The sequence below is a fragment of the Eptesicus fuscus genome, chromosome 3 (genome assembly GCF_027574615.1).
Source record: "Eptesicus fuscus isolate TK198812 chromosome 3, DD_ASM_mEF_20220401, whole genome shotgun sequence".
NCBI lineage: Eukaryota > Metazoa > Chordata > Mammalia > Chiroptera > Vespertilionidae > Eptesicus > Eptesicus fuscus.
This window is the reverse complement of record NC_072475.1, coordinates 90,011,289-90,016,377: the sequence shown is the minus strand read 5'-3', so window position 1 is coordinate 90,016,377 and position 5,089 is coordinate 90,011,289. Positions and strand designations below refer to the sequence as shown.

Genomic DNA, 5,089 nt, shown 5'->3' with positions numbered 1-5,089 from the left:
GAGACAACATGATTTTTGCTTAATCACTTAGAAAAATCTACTTGCCATTTACTAGTATTGTCATAATAAAGACAGGAGGAGATGGTGGGAGGGTATGTGTGAGAAGACAGAGTTCTAAATGAAAAAAAATAATTGGTAATCGCAGTGTTTTGTATGGAGTTCAGAAGAGAATTCTGAATTAGCGATGCATTTCTGAAAATTGTCAGCAAGGAAATGGGTTTTACTAGTAAGTTACTGGGACTGAATGAGATTACCATGGAAGTGAGTAAAGACAGAGAAGAAAAGAGGAACAAGGACTGATCACTAAAGCCTCTTCAAATTGGCATGAAGAGAGGATGAAGAAGGATAGCAAGAAGGATACTGGGAAGAAGTAAGTAAGGGAGGAGGAAATCGGGAGAATGATCTGGAAGCAAAGTCAAGAGCATATCAAGATAGGCCAAGTTGTTCTTTGTAAACCTGGTGGAATGGGAGGCACCGTCATGGGAGTGGACGTCTGCCACAACAAAGGCGGAAAGGTTCAGCACAAGGAGCACGAGAGCCAGGGCACCTTCCCCAGGCTGTTGATTGAGCTGGGCAGGTTTCTGGCTGGAATAACCAACTCCCCCTTCAAACAAGTGATGCCGAAGAGGTTGTTCATGAGCGCACCAACCGGCGCCTCGGTCCCTTTCCAAGATGATCTGGAAGCTGAAGCTTCCTGGCTGGGAGGACAAAATGTCCGTGGTTGTAGGGATTAAAACTGATACTGTGCAAATGCAGGAAGTGCCCAAACTGGAGGTGTGTATATTTTGTGAGAGCAGCCCTCCTAGAGCCACGTCTTCAAGGCCGGGGGTAAGTTCCTCACCTTCAACCAGCTGGCCCTGCACCCCCAAGGGCTGTGGCTTGGTCCTGCTCTCTGATTCTGCAAGGACCAAGAGATAGACAGGCATTTGGCAAGGCCCAAGGAACCCCTGGCAGCCACACCAAACCCTAGGTGTGCTCCAAGGGTGGGGAGTTCCAGTATACCAGAGGCTAATGGGCCATCACAGCTGCAAAAACTGATATAAGAAATACAGTGAATAATATTGTAATAACTATATGGTGCCAGTTGGATACTAGAAATATCAGGGGAATCACTTTGTAAGGTATATGATTGTCTAGCCACTATGCTGTACACCTGAAACTAATACAAAATATTGAAAGTAAACTGTAAAAAAAGTGATAAAAATTACTATTCCTATATAAAATAAAATGAGTTATAACAAAAATATTTCTTTCTAAGTCTAAAATAAAATAAAAAGTCTAACCCCAGATTGTGCCTTATTAATAAGAAAGACTTTGGGATGCTGACGGGATAAAAAAGATAGGCCACGTCAGATGAGAACTGAGAATTCGCTTTGTCATTGACGGTGATAAGGGCAATCTTGAGTGTAGTGCAGGGATGACAGGCTGAATGCAGTGAGTTCAAGAGAAAATGAGACAAGGGAAACAGAAGTAGTAGGAGAAATAAACATTGAACTGTTTGTTGTAAAAGTAGAGCAGGGAAATGAGGTCTGTTAAGTGGATATGGAGGCATGAAGTTTGTATTTTTATTTTATTTTTTAAAGACGAGAAAGAGTAGAATGTGATGCATATGAGGAAGACTGACCTTAGATCATAAGCCAGCCATAGTAACAGAAGGGAGAAAAGATGGGGCGGGTGGAGTGGAAATCCCTTCCCGATGCTCCTTTTTTTCTCCATCGAATAGCAAACAAGGTTATCAGCTGGGAATGGAGATGAGAGATAGAGTTCAAGGTCTGACGAGAAAAGGACACATAGCTTTCTGCGTGCGTGTTGACTGGATTTAGGGAAATGCATTTTGATTTATTGGCACCGCTAATGAGCACACTTGAGGTTAATGATTATGAACTTAAAGTGAGAGCAGTCACCATGGTTGGCTATTTCTCTGTAGCCATGTTCAGCTATGGGGGCAGGTGTGGGATAAGCATGGAGTTGTATTTAAATAGAGATGAGGTTTTGATAAGTGGATATGATATGGAATGAGAAAGGCAGGGAGTTAAAGGATGATGATCATTTCCCATGTAGAAAAGTAATTCATTTAGTGATTATTTACTCTCTAATAGTATTATTCTTTAAATAATATTAGTGATTAAAATGCAACCTTGTAAAGGTACCTAAGGAAGAATAAACAAACTCACATTAAAACCCACTTCGATCCCATGTCCCAGAGGTAGCCACTATAAACAGTTTTGTGTCTATCCTTCTAGACATTTTCTATGAATACATGAATAGATAGATTTTTTTAAATCAAACATTGCTTCACCCCATTAATATAGTCCTGGTAGTTAACTTTTCTCATTCAACAATATATCACAGACACACTTCTACCCTGGTTCCTAGAGAGAGCTCTATTCCATTCCACAACCACATAATACGTTATTATGTTGCTGAGCCATAATTTATTTAAATAATCACATTTTTCTTTAGGTTATTTCCAGATTTTGCTATTACGGATAATGCAAAGTGAACATCTTTATCTACAGAAGTTTATTAGTTCTTGAATCTTCCCTCTAATGTAGATTACTACAGGAAGGATTGCTTAGTCGGAAAGCGCGTACTGTTTCACAATTTCTACTACATTATACCCACAAAGAATATAGCGATTTATTTCTCTTCCAAGTTCTCATCAACACTAGATATGAAAAATACTTATTCACTTATGAAGAGTTTGAATATCACTTTTCATTTTATATTTAACAACTATGATATTAAAACAATTTTAATATTTGGCCACTGTTTCAGGTCTCTATTTTATTTTAGTTCACTTGAGAAATAGATTCTCTTCATGAATCATATTTATTACCCTATAGATTCTTCTTTTCCTCCACCAAAGGTAAACATTGTCCTGAAGAATATTTTTCTGTTTAACATATTAAATATTTTAAATATTTTAAATATTTTCTGTTTAAAATATTAAATATTTTCTGTTTAAAATATTTTTCTGTTTAACATATTAAATATTTTACATTTATCTTTTCATTTTTTATCTTTGCCAATTTTAAACCATCATGAGGGGAAGGATTTGTGCGTGTTTGGTTCATTTTGAGTTCCCACTGTAGGATGAGGATGGCACATTGTAGCATCTCAAAAATAATTGTCAAATAAATAATGAGTGAATGAATAGGATATGTATTATCACTCACATCATTGTCCTTTTACCATAAATATACATAAAATGTTACCATGTATATTCTAAAAAATTATATAAATGGACTCATACTCTGTATTCTTTGCAAACTGATTTTTTGATGCAACATTTTGCTTTTGAGATATAGTCATGTAAATACATTTTAATCTAATTCATTCATATAAATTTGTGTATTATGTTATCCATTATCATTACAATGCTTTATTTATTCTATTACTCAGGGGCAGTTAGGTTATTTTCATTTGGGTTATTACTCACTTTTTAAATGTTATTTTAAACACTTTATATTGTTAGAATATTGTGAAATGTTTTGTATAGAACTGTGTAGGTGAATTACAATTCCAGGGAAGAATTAACCAAACTGTATAGGACAATACTAATTAAACTTTTCTCAACCCCCAAAACACTTTTTATACCCCTTTAAAAAATCTTTCTCTGGGAGTTTAGTGGTGCTTGAAATAGAAATAATGTGTGAGTTAGAAAAAGAAAAAAATCATTCAGTGTTTGCTAATATGAATTTTGGTCTCAGGACCTATTTATATTATTTTTATTTCTTTTGTATTTAATTTATTGGTGACATTGAGAAACAAAATTATATAGGTTTTAGATATACAATTTGGCAATACATCATCCTGCATTGTGTGTTTACCACCCCAAGTCAAGTCTCCTTACACCTCCATTTATCCTGTCTTTACTGTCTTCCATCTTTCTCCACCCCCTTCCCTCTGGCAATCACCAAACTGTTGTCTCTGTCCAGGAGTCTTTCTTTTTTTTTCTTTACTTAATCCCTTAACCTTTTTCACCAGGCACCCCCCACCCCTCCCCTCTGACAACGGTCAGTCTGTTCTCTATATCCATGAGTCTGTCTCCACGTTGTTAGTTTATTTTGTCTTTCTCTGACTGGCTTATTTCACTTACCATAATACTCTCCAGGTCTATCCACGCTGATGCAAAAGGTAAGAGTACTTTCTTTTTTACAGCAGGGTGGTATTCCATTGTGTAGATGTACCACAGTTTTTTAATCCACTCATCTGTTCATGGGCACTTAGGCTGTTTCCAAGTCTTAGCTGTGGTAAATTGTGCTGCTATGAACATAGGGGTGATATGACCTTTCTGATTGGTGTTTCTAGTTTCTTGGGATATAGTCCTAGAAGTGGGATTACTAGGTCAAATGGGAGTCCCATTTTTAATTTTTTGAGGAAATTCCAAACTGTTTTCCACAGTGACTGCACCAGTCCGCATTCCCACCAGGAGTGCATGAGGGTTCCTTTTTCTCCACATCCTCGCCTGAACTTGTCAGTTGTTGATTTGTTAATGATACCATTCTGACAGGTATGAGATGGTACTTCATTGTTGTTTTGATTTTCATCTCTCGGATAATTAGTGACTTTTGAGCATGTTTTCATATGTTTCTTGGCCTTCTGCATGTCCACTTTCAAAAAGTTTCTATTTAAGTCCGTTGCCCATTTTTTGATTGGGTTGTTTATCTTCCTTTTGTTGATATGTATGAGTTTCATATAAATTTTAGAGACTAGGCCCTTATCGGATATAACATTGGCAAATATGTTCTCCCATGCAGTGGGCTTTCTTGTTGCTTTGTTGATGGTTTATTTTGCTGTGCAGAAGCTTTTTATTTTGATGTAGTCCCATTTGTTTATTTTTTCCTGAGTTTCCATTGCCCTAGGAGCTGAATTGTTGAAGATATTGCTATGACATATGTCTGATATTTTGCTGCCTATGGAGTCTTCTAAGATTTTTATAGTTTCCCGTTTGATGTTTAAGTCCTTTATCCATTTTGAGTTTATTTTTGTGAATGGTGTAACTTGGTGATCTAGTTTCATTTTTTGCATGTGTCTATCCAGTTTTCCCAGCACCATTTATTGAAGAGACTGTCTGACTCCATTG

General features: G+C 36.6%; 1 pseudogene; it reads left to right on the top strand.

The window, feature by feature from the left end:
• The first annotated feature begins 479 nt into the window (after positions 1-479).
• LOC103296691 (ribosomal protein L18-like) lies at positions 480-1,012 on the top strand (annotated as a pseudogene).
• Positions 1,013-5,089: the final 4,077 nt, after the last annotated feature.